Source organism: Rattus norvegicus, chromosome 1 (assembly GCF_036323735.1).
Source record: "Rattus norvegicus strain BN/NHsdMcwi chromosome 1, GRCr8, whole genome shotgun sequence".
Taxonomy (NCBI): Eukaryota; Metazoa; Chordata; class Mammalia; order Rodentia; family Muridae; genus Rattus; species Rattus norvegicus.
In genome coordinates, this window is record NC_086019.1 from 142,329,864 (window position 1) to 142,346,334 (window position 16,471).

At 45.1% G+C, this 16,471-nt stretch overlaps 1 long non-coding RNA gene across 1 annotated transcript; it reads right to left on the reverse strand.

Moving 5' to 3' along the window:
- Positions 1–3,835: 3,835 nt before the first annotated feature.
- On the reverse strand, positions 3,836–8,209 carry LOC120097803 (uncharacterized). The gene is made up of 3 exons (XR_005495557.2): positions 7,608–8,209; positions 6,944–7,009; positions 3,836–6,623 (listed from the first exon to the last, which is right to left on the reverse strand). It is a non-coding gene; the product is annotated as an uncharacterized LOC120097803 (long non-coding RNA).
- Positions 8,210–16,471: the final 8,262 nt, after the last annotated feature.

Consider the following 16,471-nt stretch of genomic DNA (forward strand, 5'->3'; position numbering starts at 1 on the left):
GGGATGATGGAACAGGGAGAAGATGGGGACAGACCTAACAGGAAAGGCTGGGGACTCCCGAGGCTTCCAGACCAACTGGTCTCAAGGGTTGCTTTTCCTACCTCTTCCCAAGTCTCAAGCATCTTCTAAAAGTCATTTAATAGAGACCACACAGTTCCCAGGGCCATGGTCCACTAAACGCATTATAACAGTCAAGGATTTAGGTTCACAGTCAGCATCCAGCGGTTACTGGCTGTCATGGCACATGCTAAGAGAGAGCAATGCACAGTTGTCATGGGGCACCATCAAGAGCGTGTAAACAGCAGAGAAATGTGAACACACTCAGTACCAGAGAACAAGATGGGGGTGGAGTTTGTGTGTAGAGGACTCTGCCTACAGTCTTATGTTCAGATAGCCTCAATCCCAGCACCTCTGATCCTGCCTTCCCCAACCCCACTGGCTCCCAGCCTACAAGGCAAACAGTATCAACCCTGTCACCCAGGATTCTGCAGCCTTGATGTGAATGTGAAATCTTGTCCGAACATGCTGAGGAAAAATTACAAGACTCAGCGAGAAATGGCAGGTCTGCCCTGGTTTCCAGTAGGGTCTGGTTTGCCTCCTAGTCTGGAGTGAGTGCCTGGTGCTGCACATTGTTTCCTTGGGTGCTTTTTTTTTTTTTTAAATCTCTTCAGTACTTTGTCCCTTCCATTAAGGAGCTCCTCAGCGAACAAACAGCACACATTCAACCTTCTCAGAACACCTGTTTTGTTTAATCTGTAGGCAAGGAATGCTGGGGAGCTCGATAAATGGATGGGAAGGGTAGATGCGAGTAGATGGACGAATTCAGCCTGCATCCCAGGCAGGTAAGTGGTAGGGTATAAGGTAAGATGGGGACCTCAGCAAAAGGGTGCCTTGCTAACTGCCTGTCTTTGGCAAAAGGCTCCTCAAGATACTGTGTGAGTGGGCTGGGAGATTATAAGTAGAAATAGGAGAGACTACTAGGTAAGGCTGTTGCAAGGGTAATATTCAGCCCCCCAACCGCCGAGACACACACACACACACACACACACACACACACACACACACACACACACACACACACACCACACACCCACACACACACCCGCAGACTTCAAACACAAACAACAGTTAGAGAAAGAGTCTGGCCAATGTGTCTTGGGGCTGCCCAGTCAGGTACTGCAAGAAATCTGATGAGGGGCAGAGCCCCTGTATTCACTGCCCATCCCTGCACCCTGACCTACTGCAGAGGTGACAGTGACCTTTACCACCTTAACTACCTCTGTGAGTGGCAGTTGTCCCCGACTCAGACTCATGCTCAGAATGCATCATTGCTCGACCAGACCCAAAGCCTCTGTGAGTGGGATTGTGACAGACTGCGACTGTTCTTAAGAGCAGATTCCAGCAGAGCTGAAAACTCTAACTCCAGGGAAAGGCTGAGTTCGCGGCAGGCAGCACGTCCCCCTAATGGGCGTGGTCGAGACGCCCGGCTCCACAACCGGAGACTTCAGGACCCTGGGAGGTCTGAGCTCAGGGCAGCATCAGAGGAGAAAGGAGCCTGACAAGGGCAGGCTTTGTGCGCAGTGGTGGGACTGCGAGTCCCCTGACAGGGTCCTAGCCCTGCCCTGCGGATTCCTGTGGTGCATCCTGGCAGAGGTGGCTTCACCACAGCCTGCGTCCGCCCTTTTCTCCTGGAGCAGATGAAAAGCCGAGATGGGAGAGAAATGCTCTGACCTCGCCATGATTTGAGCATACTCTTGCTTCTTGAGAAGACAAAAGTAGAGACCCATTTTCCTGTCATCTCACACACGAGCTTCTTCCTTCTGGTCTCAGCCCAGTCTCCCAATAGCCCACAGGAGTGAGGGTCCCCATAGCTGAGACACCTGAGTGTCTCTGAAGCTAAGCCAGTGGAGACTCTGAGTGCTAAGTCGCTTGCCACAGGGATAAGGGGACAGAGAAAAATCTCTAAGTTCCTCACTCCATGACCCTGGTTTCAATCCACATTTACCAGAACTCAAGAGCACATGGCTACAGCCGACCACACCCACTGCCTGGCTCTGGACACCACACCACGTGACTCAATGTGAACTTGGGAAGCAAGTAGCTACACTGTTCCCTGGGAGGTCTCACTCTGAAGGAAAATATCCATAGAAGAGTGTGTGACCTGCCAGGGTGGCAATTTGGAGACACATGGTAAGGTGTTCCGTTCTTATTCCCCTTCAACCAGTCATTTCAAGGAATTTATCCTCAAGAGTCAAGTATTATGTTCACAAAAAGAATTCCCTACAGTATTAGTTACACCAGACCGGCTAAGAGGCTGGCAGCTGACCCCCGGTGTAGACTTACAAACAGTAGGCACAGGAAAGGTGTCAGATAGCTCACCATGAGGGGAAGAGTAAGATAACACTGTTTCTTGTTGTAGATCTCTTGCTGATCCCATAGAGACTGTTATCCAGTAAGCTGATAAGAGCTAAACTGGAGGTCAGGTTCCCAAAGGTACACGGTGCCTAATAACACAACCCCAGCGTTTTCTTTATGATGACAGAAATCATGCTAGTTGGCATATGAAGTACGATTTAGAGAGATTTGGTGCTTGTTTGTTTTTTTGTTTGTTTGTTTTTGTTTTTTTTTTTTAGAAAGGAAAGAACAAGAAACAGAAAGCAGAAGAAAGAAGGACAGATACATAAGGCAAACATGAGTGCCACCTTACCTTCCTGAAAGATAAATTACAAAAAGAATAAGGCAGGAGAGAAGGTCCAATAGCACTTGCTCTCTTTTCTAAGGACCTGAGTTTGGTTCCTAGCACCCAAGCCTGGCTGCTTACAACTGCCTGTAACACCAATTCCAGTGGATCTGATGCTGTCCCCTAGCCTTCAATGACACCTGTGCATACTTGCCGTATATCCCTCCTCTACACACACATTAGTAAAAATAAACCTTGTAAAAACAAGGCAGATCAAAAGCCCACGATGAAGATCAGTAACTATTCTAGGTCTAAGCTCAACATCTAAAAGAAGGAGGCTTCCGAGATTTGGCTTTCAAAGTAGGTAATTGAAACAAGAAGCAATGGAATTACACGAAACAGACATTCATAACTGGGAGGTGTGATACTTAAAATAGAAATAGGAAAAAAAACAGTGAAAAAGACAGGCTGGGAGTAAATGACTGAAAGAGAAAATCCTACAGATGCTAGCCAAGACTGGGAGGCTGGTGAGAGAGGGTGCGGGGAGGGTGGACACCATCTAAGCACAGTGTATGCACATGTGGGAATGTTATCAGGTATACTTATATTTATAATTTGTGTATACTAATAACAGCAGCACAATAAAGGAATACTAACCAAATTGTGCCTATAGAAAAGTCAAAGGTAAAAAGCATATTCAGAACATGCAGAACTTCATAATCATAAAATAAACTCAACCGGAAGCTACAAAATTGGAAACATATATACACACAATAACTTCAATATCCAAACTTATACAATGAAAGGTCATGAGCCGAATGACATAGCTCAAAGAGAAAGCGCTCCTAGCATGTAGGAGGTCATGGGTTTCACCCATAGCACCAAAAAAAAAGTTTTCAAAAAGTAAAAGGTGGTAATGAGAGACTTCTTTACATTACCCCTGCTTCGGTAATTGAGACATCACGTAAACAGTACGGACATAGAGTATTTGAGAAACAAGATTGCGGAGCACAGATATAAAATGACGGACCCCCAATTTAGGGAAATACTTTGCAAGGACATATGAATTTTTGCAAACATTATTATTTATTAGATACCAAGAAAATCATAATAAAACAGAATTAGTGTCCTATAAAGCACACATCTGGACCCAGGGCAGTTAAGATAGAGATGGGGAATTCTAATAAAGGGCCTGGGGAGATGGCTCAGCAGTTAAGAGCTCCGTTCCCAGCACAAGTGCCTGAAACCGAAGCTCCAGGCCATCTCCTGGCCTCTTCTGGCCTCCAATGGCGCCTGCACTCACTGTGGGTAACCCTTCCCCTCCACATCCATATAAATCCATCATGAATTAAAGAAATAAACCTAGAAAGGAACTACGTGAATATAACACTATACATTTTGTAAATTTCATAACAAGCTGCTATATAATTCATGGGCTCAAGTAAAACCAACATTTAAGGAAAATTAGAAAATGTTTAGATAGATCTGAACGATGCTGAAAATTCCATGTATCAAAATGTATAGAATATCTCTCCCTCTCCGTGCCCATCCTTCTTCCCCCTTTCCTCTTCTGACGCTCATCCCTGATTCAGCTAGACTAGCTAGCTGGAATCCTCCTGAGTCATCCTAGCCCTAGCCAGGAATTTCGTGTGCACTCCATCGTGCCTGGCTTTGTGCATGGGTGCAGGGGAGCCGTACTCAGGCCTTCACGCCTACGCTCTATCCACTCACTAGCTGCGCAGTCGCCCCAACCCCTTCAGTCTTATTTTTCTGACATAAGTAAGCACTGCCAATTTTTTTCATTAAGATAGAAAGTGGAAATGAAAAACTTTGGAATAGCCAAGATATGAGGATATCTTGCCATTCCATGGAAAGCACTGGACACAGTCAGCAAGTCTCCCACAATTCCATCATATCTCTAAGTTCACAGGTAAGAAAGAGAGAAAGAAAGAAAGAAAGAGAGAGAGAGAGAAAGGAAGAGAAGGAAAGAAAGAGAGAAAGAAAGAAAGAAAGAAAGAAAGAAAGAAAGAAAGAAAGAAAGAAAGAAAGAAAAATATAACTTCCTTTTTGTCTTTCTGGATGGTGGAGATGCCCAATATAATGCAGACTTGGCAACAATTGTACATTAAAATCCCCCTCAATAGCCACATCCATTTTGAGGACTTTACAAAGCTGATAGACTAGAGATTGTGGAGAGTGGGAATGTTAACATCCAGAGCCAGAATTATCTTGAACTACTTTTAGTCCCATTCACAGGTATCCGCTGCCCACCTTGTGCATCTGACCTAACATTTGCTACCAGGTAGACCTTTGGAATGTATGGACTTAGCCACCCAGAGTTAAGAAGCTCATCCGTCAGCCCTGGGATCTGTAGCAGAGGTTCCCGGTTGCTGTAACCTGCCTGTCTCCTGCCCCGGCAATCAGCAAGCACTTTTACTTAGGACTTCCTTTTCTTCTGTAACTATGGAAGTCCACCTAACTGCCTCCCCAACGAAACAAGCCGTTCAGAGCAACCCAGATGGGTGTTCCTGGTCCGTGATCACTCATATTTGGCTCAGAATAAACTGAGCTGTGCATTTTGTAGACACAATGAACTCTGACAACATCCAGCACAAATACTCCCACACACCACAGACACCCCCCAACCATCACCCCCATCAATTATCTACTGAGCCAGTGAATTATTCATGCTCTAAAATGTTTATTAAAAGCTTCATTTGAATGTGATCTTTGACTTCTTGGCTCCACTTTATGGTGTGGGCTGACATTTCTGTGTTTTTACAGCCAGATTACATTTAGAATCTGACCACCTTCGGAAAATAGCTTTTTTGTGAATCTAAAAACTCTCACGCTCTTCGTTTCAATGGCTGGAAATGACATTTCTCTAAATGGTTTCTTTAAATGCAAATATAAATCAGTCTTACTCACTGGCGACAGAAATACTTAAGCAACTAACAGATTAAAAGCTATTTGCAGATTGTAGCATGCTAAATTTACCCTTAGAATCCACTCGCATCACCAAATATGGGCTTTTCTATAGTACTGAAAAACAACTATTTTTAAATTTAATGTAACCCAAATGTCAATGGTCCCCTCTCCTCGCCTCATTCCCTCCCAATGTCCTCTTTAGCAATGACCAGGGAATGAAATTGCTTCTTGTACTCGCACTAATATTGTAATAAAATTTGGAGAACAATTTGAAAAAGTTACCAAGAATAAGCATTTTTGTGGCATTCGTGCTTTTTCCCCCTCTCCATCCTTTTTGTTGTTCACGTAGCTGCTGGTTCGCAAACTTTCAAGCTGCCCATCTCAACAGCACCAGTTTCCAAAGGCATTTCAGACCACACAGATATTGCTTCATTGTCAGTGGTTTGACAAATTGGCTATATTACTGAGGATTAAAGAGCTTTTCTCTGGGGGAGGTCTTTTAATTTTGATTATATTGTATTTATCTATTTAGTACTAATATGCACACGTGTGTAGGGGCTAGAGGATAATTTTCAGAAGTGGATTCTCTCCTTCCACAATGTAGATCCTGGAAATCTCTCTCCTTCCACCAGGTGAGGCCTGGGCATCAAATGTAGATGGTTTTTGGTAAGGGCACCATGAGATGTCTGCCTGGCCCTTAGTGCTCTTAAGACTGTCCTTTGGCCATGCTAACAAGGCATCACGCTCTCCTTAGAACTTGTGGCCTCACCTCAGGGTCAGCTGCAGGGAAGTCCAAATGTCAGTGTCACCCAACAAGTAGCTTTAATTCTGGAAATCAGACAATCAGAGACAGTTTCTTGTTCTTTCAGGCAATCAGCAACAGCCTTGCTCTGGTGACCATGCTTACACCACTCCAGATCAACCAGTTCCCAAATATCCTTATGTCCAAAGGTTCGATGGTCCATACCCCAAGACTTTTTCTCTGTTCTTTAAATTTTTGCTTTGTTCAGAACACCTGGAGAGAGAAACAGAGAAAGAGGGAGAGAGAAGGAGAGGAGAGGGAGAGGGGAATGGAGAGGAGACCAAGAACTCCTTTTCTGACATCCCTCATGGCTTCATGTTCTGAGGTTTACTCTAAGAACATACCTGGGGATGTGCGCAAAGATTAAGCATCATTAGAACATGCTGGAGAAGCTACATGGGAAACCTGCATTCCCATCGAATAGTAAGTGCTAACTCATGATGACAGACACATAGGAGCAGGTTGACCTGGATTTAAAAAAAAAAAAGAAACAAAAACATTCAAGATATGCTGTGTGGAAAACGGCAGATTACCTTGTGGTAGTCACACCATGGTTCCAGTCTGATGAGATATTGAAGCATGTGTGGAGAGGGAAAGGCCTAGACAGATAGAGAAGACATCAGAGATTGTTACCATACCCCATACCACTGGATTATAGACCAGCACATAACGATTGAAGCCAAGCTTGGTAGTACAGGTCTGTAATCTCAGCTAGTAAGGAGGCTGAGGCAGAAGGATTGCTAGTCACACAAGCAATACAAGCTATACCCCAAGTATAGTATAGTTTGAACTATAAAGTGAGTTCAAGGACAGCCCAGGGAAACTTAGGGAGATCCTCCCTCAACGTAAGGGGGCTGGGAATGCATCTCAGCAGCATGATTGGCTAGTAAGCCTGCAGTCCTTGAGAAGGACCTTTGGCTCATACACGAATAAAAGATAAAAGTTACTGAACACACATGGGGGCGGGGGGGGGTGTGCAGTCAGTAGCCATAGTCATCTTGGGATGCACACAGCCTATATCAGTCATGGGTTAGATGAATCTGCTGCTCTGAAGTTTGGTCTGGAGGGGTGGAAAATATATAACAACAGGAAAGTACTTCATGCTGCCAGAGAAGAAAAAAATCACACACAAAAAGTCTTTTGTTGGAGAGATATCTGCTGGCTTGGCATCAGGGGTCTTTTCCCATCTTTCTTTACCTAATTTCTCAAGATAGGATCTTCCGCTGAACCCAGAGGTAGCTGATTTCTGTGGGGCAGCTGGTCAGTGACTCCAGGCATCTGTCTCTCTCCACCTTGCCAGTGCTGAGATTGCCGGTTGACACTGCTGTATCATGGTTGTCTTTACATGAGTCCTAAGATGAGAAATCCAGTGAGGTGCTTGTGTTTCAGACTGCACCATCTCCCCAGACTTTCTGTTGGGGTTTGGATTCCACTTACAGGCTTGGAGTGACACAACCTTAAAAACCATGGTGTGTCTTAATCAAATCATGAGTTAGGAGTCCCTTACATCTAAACGAGATAACAGAATTTTTATCATGTTGTGACCCCTAGAGCAATTAACTTGGCAGAGGCTGAATTATGGACTCGTGCCTACAAGATAGTCCAGAGACCAAAGACACTTTGAATTTATGCCCTGTCCACTCTCCTGTCAATAAACTGCAACTGAAATGTATCATGTCTTCTTAGACAGTTCTGATCTGATCAAGTCCTCTCCTTGAGAGGGGCTGAAATATCACAGACCCCCAACATTAACTGCAGAAATATTGACTAAAGGTCCCTGAGGAGAGCAAAGTCTCACTGTATTCAACCTCATGTGATAGTATTCTCTTCTCTCTCTCTCTCTCTCTCTCTCTCTCTCTCTCCTTCCTTCCTTCCTTCCTCCTTCCTTCCTTCCTTTCTTGTTCCTTTAGACAAAGCCTCACTATGTGGTACAGGCTGGCTTCAAATTCACAGTCCCCCTGCCTCAGCCTCCTGAATGTGGAGATTATGTTTGTACAGTAGCTCTGGCATACACATCATCTTCTCAACTTCTTTCTATTCATGTTTTCTCTCTCACTTCCTTTGCAGGGCTGTCTAGTACCTCTTCTGTTCCCTCCCCCATAAACTGGTTTCTGCACCCCATGCTTCTCTGGTCTTTTGGATCCTACCCCTAGCCCTCCACAGCACTGGCTGTACCTTGTATGACCTGGGGCAGCTCTAAAGCAAATCGACACCAGACTCCATCATTTGCTGGCCCGCTCCTTACTGCAAAGATCTGAGACCTCTCCAGGAGCCTCTGATCAGAAGCTGGAAGCAGTGTCATCTGTGGCTTCAAGTGGAACATCTTAACTTTTGGGGTATGTATTCTCTCCCTCCTGCAGCCTCTGAAGAAAGCCACAGAGAGGCTCTCTCCTGTCACACCAAAAGCCTTGCATCCAGTTGCCATTCTCAGAATTTTTTCGTTCTAAAAGGCTAAGAATTCATCCCATGAGACGCCAATTTTTAAAAATTTACCTCTGCCACAGCAAGTCCAATATAAGAAATGCCACAAATGAAGGATAAGGCTAAATTATAAGGAACGTTTAAAATTTATAACAATAAAAATACATGGTCTAGCAATACACTCGGTTATATGAATTATATCACAATTCCGTGACAGAATAAAGTACTTTATAAGTGTAAGATATTGGGTGTATTTTGTGAAAAGAATGGCCTTAATGATTTCACCTGAATTTTTATTTAGAATCACTTCAAGCAGAGAGAAAAGTTGAATTGGGCAACAAATCCCAATGCATCCCCTGCATAGATCCCTTGTTGTTGGTATTGGCAGTGTGCTTTCTCTCCCCTCTGCTATGTTCACACCAGGGTGTATGTTTTCCCCAACTGCAAATAACCTATTTCCTAGCAACTGGCACCTACGTGACTCACAGCATCACCGTCACGCCCAGGACCTTAGTATTGCCCCCGCTGTAAGGTCACACGTACAGTCTGCTCAACTTTGGGCTTGTCTGTCTGCTTTTGAAATCCAGCATCTTGTCATGGGCCATGTCCTTGCCTCTCATCTGGAACTGTCCTACACTCCGGCTGTTACTCTAGCGTGTGTAGTGTGGTTGCTTCTTCATGGTTAAGTTTAGGGTAAACATTTTTGCAAGCACTGGGCAGTGCTGTGTCCTTGGTTGTATCAGCCGGTACATCGTGTCAAGTTGTCCCGTTGTTGGTGGTGAAGTGTCAGGTGACACCTCTTTCCATTGCCATTTATCATTGTTGAGGGGGAAAATGTTTCATATATTTTGATCATGATTTTCCCCTTCTAAAACTCCTCTCAGATCCTCCCCATCCCCCTGCCCATCTGATTTTATGTTCCCCCTCCCTCTCTTTTAAACAAACAAAAAGTAAAGCCAAACATGGGGCAGGGCCCAGGCCATGGGTATCTGCACAACACAGAATGAACTCAATGGTACTTAGGTGGAGTTTTGGTTTCATTTTGCTCTGTTTGGCTTTGCTTGTTGGTTTGTTTGTTTGTTTGCATTTTTGGTCTTGTTTGTTTTGATTTTTTGTGGAGTGTGTGTGTGTGTGTGTGTGTGTGTGTGTGTGTGTGTGTGGTGTGTGTGTTGTTCATGGGTGTTTCCAGACTTCTCCAAGGTAGAAACACTTTAACCCTACGCAGTTAACAAGCAGGCTACAGGTGGCACTTCAGAAGGGTGTGGTAGTCTTTCCCCAGCAACTTCTTGCCTAATACACTGGTTGTAGATACACTGACTGACTGGGAAATGCTCCATAGCAACATGAAGTAAAAGTTGAGTGAGGTAGTGTCTGTAACCCTAATATCAGGGAAGTGCACAGAGACAGCTGAAACCCTGGAGCTCACAGGCTGACTAGTCTAGCCAGTCAGTGAGCTCTAGGTTCAATTAGAGATCTTGTTTCAACAAATAGGGTGTAAAATAATAGAAGAAAACACTGATGTGCACCTCTGGCCTCCATATGCATGATCACATACACATGTGCACCTGCACACACTTGTTCACATACACACACACATACAGACACACAGACACAAATATAACACAGGGCCACATTGTAGAGATTTGGATGGGGTTCCCCCATCGACTGTTATTTGAACACACAATTCTCAGTTTGTGGCACTGTTTAGAGAGATTTAGAAACTATGGCCTTATTGGAGGAAGTGTGTCACTGGGGTGGGCGCTGAGTGCTTAAGGCCTCTCCCTCATTGAAGTTTGTTCTCTCTGCTTTGTACTTGAAGTTCAGGATGTGAGCTCCGCATCCTGCTCCAGCCACTATGCCCACCTGCTGCCTTTGCTCTACCATTACAAAGTCTAACCTGAAAGCCAGAACTGGGAGCCAAAATAAACTCTGTCCTCTATAAGCTGCCTTGATCGTGGTGTTTTATCCGGGAAACAGAGGCAGGAGGATCTCTCTGAGTTCAAGGCCAGCCTGATCTACAAAGCGAGTTCCAGGACAGCCAAGTTACACAGAGAAACTCTGTCTCAGGGAAACCCAGCCAATCAACAACAACAACAACAAGTAAGAAGCATAAAGCTTTTTGACCCTGACTGATGATGTGTAGGACCTGATTTCCAACAGCCAGTAAAACCCGACCATTAAGTCTTTAGGAGCTTGTAAAGCCAGTTGTTACACTATTGGTTGTTTAAAATTACTCACTAGAGGAAGATTTGCAAACTGGATCTATAAACATGGAAAGCCAGGACTTTTGTCTTCAGACTTGATTTTCTAGCATGTTCTACATACCCTACCTACACACCCACACTCTTCAAATCTAGAAAATATGCCAACATGATGACATAACAACACGGGTGATTTTCATTTCCAACCATGTCCTTTGTCCTTATATTTGTTCAGAATTTCTTAAAGATCGTTTTTTAATTTTATAGTTAAAAAAATCCACTCTAAAGTGGTGGTTTTTTCCTTCATGGCAACACTGTGTCAATCCTTATAGACAGCCTTCTCTTTCTCTTTAAAGTGTCAATAGAGCACAAAGGACCAGGGATCTCAAAGTGCTGTCTAAGGAAATGTTTCAACATCCTGACCAGTTCTAATTTCACAGTCCTGAGCTCGCACAGGCAATCCAGAGTTGGATGTGATTATTTCAGAGAGAACAGTGCAGGCTGCAGCTGGGGCATCCCAGGGAAAGGGCAGTTGGCCCTATAAGCCTATGGGTTAGCACTCAAGGATGCTTTCAAACATCACACAGATCTTCAGAGCTGAGGCAACAGGAACAACTCACAAAAAGACAAAATAGAACTTTCTAGATAAGGTCCATCTCTTGTCTCCAAGTCTCTCTAGTTGGGAAAGCCTGAGATCTGTACATATAAGGTGAAACCAGAACCCTTCTGGAAGGCAGGGTGTTAACCAAAGACTCCAAAGTCAGTCTTTGGGTGCTGCCTTTACCTGTTTTCCATGGCTGTAACAAGATAGCCAAGATCAGGGAACTTATAAAGAAGAGAGGTTTGGTGCATAGTTATAGAGGCTGGGAAACATAAGCATGGGTGCCAGCATCTGCTCAGCACCTAGTGAGGGCACCATGCTGAATGACGGGAGACCTCACATAGTGAGACAGTGAGCTAGAGAAACTGGGTGTTACAACAACCCCTCCTGCAACAACCCACAAACCCTCTATCCACCAACGGCAACTCTGCCTGTGAAGACAGAGTCCTGTGAGAGACTCAAATCAGCACTGATGCTCTGGGCACCGGTTCCCCAGTACTTAAAACTTGGGGGAGACATTTAAACCAAAGCAGTTTCTGCTGCCAACTGTCCTCGGGAGGGAAAGCTGTGACTTGGGTGATCAGAGGGTCCCACATGCATGTCCTCCAACATTTATAATAGCCCACATGTGTTCTAGCAAATAAAGATGACCAAAGTCCCAAATGCCTCTGAGAAAGGAGACAAATGGTCTTATTTCTTACTCACGTCAGTTTTAATGCTGAGCTCTGGCATGCACAAGACTCGGAAGCATCAAAAGCCATGCAGGAAGAACACTAAAGGCTTTAGAACTCATGGAATGGTGGCCACCAGTTAGCACGATCATGATGGGTGTGCCTCTGAGAGTTTTTCACCAGACTTTCAAGGCCCCCAAAGGAATTCTTCATTGGTCCCCTAGGGAGCATTCTTGACAGCCCTAGACAATCGCTGACTCTATGCCCTGCCTCAGTTTACCTTGGATGTTAAAGCTGGTCATTGACATGGAAGTCAGCAGGGAGGATGGATTGCTTATTTTAGGGGCCAAGGGTGGAAGCCAGGACCTCATGCATGCTCCAAAAGCACTTGACCAGCTTGCTGCTTACATGTTCAAGACAGACATGACTTAGAGCCTAAAGGAGTGAGGTGAGTTGCCAGGGCCCAGTATCACTGAGTTTGGTCTGTCAGGCCCTGGCTTTGAGGACCAGGGAAGTAAATAAACTGTCAAGAGAGGGGGGCATCCAAGGCTTCAAAAGAGGTAAACTGCAGAGCCCCTATAGAACCTTTGCAGGAGGAGGGGAGCTGGGGGAGGTAGGGCGTCCTTGGGAAGAGATCACATGCAGGTGATGCTCAATCAGTTCCTCCCTATGCAACTCTGAGCCCCCAGCCTAAGGAGCCAGAGGTGAGCTCAGGGATTGCTGTGCGGCCACACCGTGGAGTCTTTAATGCACTGTCTGTTTGCTCTTCTAAGATTTCAAATCAATTTGACTTTCTATTCTGACTACCTCATCTTTCATCCAAATGCTGGAGAATATGAAATGATGGGCCCCCGGAGAGACCTTGTTTCCCATGCCAAACCACAAAGGCTGTTATAGGGCTAGATGCAAGTAGCAGCTTTAATCTGGAGACAGCCACCAGAGATACATGCGGTCAAGTACCTATTAAACCCCACAGTGCCAGGACACCATTTCAAGCCTCAGTCAGATTTGATGCATCTCCCTGCAGGGAGTTCCCAAGGCTCCTGCTGAGTTGTGGGGCCCCATTAACACCAACAAGAACAGTTCGTAGTCTCCCGACCTTTGCCGTGTACCACTTGCTCTTCCTTATACCTACCATACATTTATGATTCAGCCCTTATTATAACTCCATAAAGTTGTTAATATCACCATTAATTGTGAAGAAAGTGATGCATGGAAGGGCTGGCGACGTACACAGCATTTGTGGAAGTAGAGCTGACATGCAGGCTCAAGCATTCTGTCGCCCGGCTGGTGTATTCTGATACACAATTTATAGTTATTACAATTAAGGCGCCTTTAAACATATATTAGGAAGTAACAGTATTGCTGATGATCTAAGGTAATAATTTTAATAGTTAACTGTGGGAATTTCTGTTCTTTGAGTCTTTGTCTTTTTTTTTTAATTAATTAATTGATTTTTATCTTCGTGTTTATTGCCTGTGTGACACTTTTGCCTCGATGAAGGATAAAACGAAGTAGAATGAGTCAGAACAAAGAATCTTGGTTTGGCTTCTGAGGGGAACCCATTTGAGGAAAGGGGAATAGTTTGGAGGCACGCAGACTGAGGGAGCTGGATCGGACTAAGGAGCAGTGGTTACAGGTAGGAGATAGGAAGGGGCCAGTGTTTCCAAAAGTGCAGCCTGCTTTTGTTCCCATGTCTGGCCAGGATTGATGTGACAAAAACCCAGTAGGTTCACTAACACTACAAGGAGAACAGCGAGATGGCACAACAGGTCAAGGTGCTTGCTGCCAAGCCTGATAACCTGAGGTCAGTTTCCAGGACCCACATGACAGAACGAAAGAACCAGCTGCCGCTAGCTGTTCTCTGACCTCAGCACACAGGCCATGACATCTGTGCTGCTTGCACACGCACACAGCACGCAAAACACATAAACAGACAAAAGTGGAATCTATGACCTGAGAAGGACGACTCAAAACTGGAACAATCGAGTGAACTATTCAAGCGTGTGTCACCTTCAGGAGTCAAAAGGCAGGAAAGAGCCTGGTGGGCAGAGGTAGCTCTAAGGCCAGGGACAAGAATCTGAGCCAAGAAAGGCCCTTTATACAAGGACCCACCCCAGCCCTGCGGCAGAACCACAGAAGATGCTGGAAGAGCACAGGCTTGACTGGGAGAGCTGCCACACAGCACAGGCTAGGACTCAGGGCAGAAAAGTCACAGAAAACAAAGTCGCTCTCTTCTTTTCTCCCTTTACACCCTGCAATTCGTGTCCTGTGCCCACTTGGCACAGCCTGATTTTGAGAATATGAAATATATTGCTCCCAGGCCAGGGAAGAGGTGACTATGCCATCGTGGGCAGAGCCTGTGATCCCAACAAAGGTGGAGGCAGAAGGATCAGGAATTTAAGAACATCTTCAGCTTTATACAAAATTTGAGGCAAGCCTGGGCTACACGAGAGCCTGTCTTTAAAAAGGAAGAATGCTAACTGATGTCTGTAAATTCCCAGAAACTTGGCGAAAACTAATTGCCCTTTAGAGCCTGTCCTCAGTGCGCTCCTGTTTCTTCCACCCCAACAGACCATCTCCTAACCAGGGTTCACCTTGCGGAATCCCCTCTGCCACTATTCCCGTGTCTTAATTAATGCTTCTGTCGCTGTGATGAAATACCGTGACCAAACCAAGTTTGGGAGGGAGGGTTTATTTGTCTTTCACTTCCACATTATTGTTCATCATCAAAGGAAGTCAGGACAGGAGTTCAAACCAGTCAGGATCCCCGAGGCAGGAGCTGATGCAGAGGAGTGCTGCTTACTGGCTTGCTCTGCATGGCTTGCTTGGCCTGCTTTCTTATAGAACTCAGGATCACTGGACCAGGATGGTACCACCTACAGTGGGCTGGGCCGGTGCCCATGCATCACTAAGAAAATGCCCTACATGTTTGCCTACAGTGGATCTTATGGAGGCATTTTCTCAATTGAGGCTCCTTCCTCTCTAGCTGTGTCAAGTTGATATAAGACTAGCCAGCACTTGGCTTCAGATGTCCGCATCCATCATGCATCTTTGAAGGTCCAGGGCTTAAACTATTTCTGGGAGCCCAATGGAGCTGGTACTTCTATACCGACCCCAACCCCATTCCTTCCACAAGGCCTTCCTCAACCATGATTCCACGGAAAGTAGCTACAGGGTTGTTTCTGGGGCCTTTACCCTACCAAGAAGCCTCTGTATTGATCCTCCAACTTGCAAGGCAGTTGCAAGGCAGGGGCCCAATTCTCCCATCTAGAGGGAGTCAGTACAGAAATGATGAAGAAACAGATCTATGTTAAACACACGCCATAAAGTTCAAGGGTTCCAACTGCAAACACGGAATGTGAAATTTAAAAAGTCAATTAAAAAAGACAACTATGTATCCTCTCTCAAGCTCTCTCTCATCTTCTTGTATTCTAGCAATTATCTTGTAATTTTGTGTAAGGCTTTTGTGTCCATCAAAAGAAGACGGACTGTGAGAGCTGGAAGTTGGTTACAAGGGAGCTGTAGGCTGGGACCTGGATGCCTCCTGAACTGAGAGCATCAGGGAAAAGCCTAGAGGAGTCAGGAGCCAGCTGCTAAAGCTTTGATGCCTTGAAAGTCAATCCACTGACCTATATTACTGCCCAAGTCCAGGAAAGATCTGAAGGAGAGAACTTTGCCAAAGAGAAGTCTATAATAAAAGCCAAGGACCAATGTGTGGGAATTTGGTTGGTTGGTTGGTTGGTTGGTTGGTTGGTTGGTTGGTTGGTTGGTTTGATTCAGTTTGGTTTTTGAGACAGGCTAGCTTAGAATCCTCTATATAGCCCAGGCTGGCCTTGGACTCACAACAATCCTCCTCCGATTTGTTATACACACACATGTGCAGGCACACGCTTGAGCACGTACACACACACACACACACACACACAGAGGCACGCACACATGCACACATGCACACATACGTGCACATGCACACAAAGAACTACACCTTCATAAATCTCTCTTTTGAAGGCCTGAGTCCAGATTAGTTTTCTTTTGATAAAAGAATTATAACTCATCTTCTTACTCTTCCTAGCACCTAACAGATACCTTTGGATCCTTCTTTGTTTTTCCCTTTTTTGTTTCTATCTATCTATCTATCTATCTATCTATCTATCTATCTATCTA